The sequence below is a fragment of the Artemia franciscana genome, chromosome 15 (assembly GCF_032884065.1).
Source record: "Artemia franciscana chromosome 15, ASM3288406v1, whole genome shotgun sequence".
Classification (NCBI taxonomy): Eukaryota; Metazoa; Arthropoda; class Branchiopoda; order Anostraca; family Artemiidae; genus Artemia; species Artemia franciscana.
In genome coordinates this window covers 26,685,087-26,685,357 of record NC_088877.1, presented here as the reverse complement: position 1 = coordinate 26,685,357, position 271 = coordinate 26,685,087, and positions in this window count along the sequence as shown.

Here is a 271-nt window from a genome sequence, read left to right as displayed (position 1 = left end):
AATTCTGAAAAATTAGAAATAATGACGTATTTTTAACTTACGAAGGAGTGATCGGATCTTCATAAAACTGCATATTTAGAAGGACCTCGTACCTCAGATCTCTTATTTTAAATCTCAACCGGATCCAGCGTAATTGGGGGAGCAGTTGGGGGGGGGGCGGAAATCTTAGAAAATACTTAAAGCGATGAGATCAGGATGAAACTTGATGGGAAGAATAAAAACCTGTCTAATATACGTGACTGACATAACCAGACCGGGTCTGCTCTCTTTG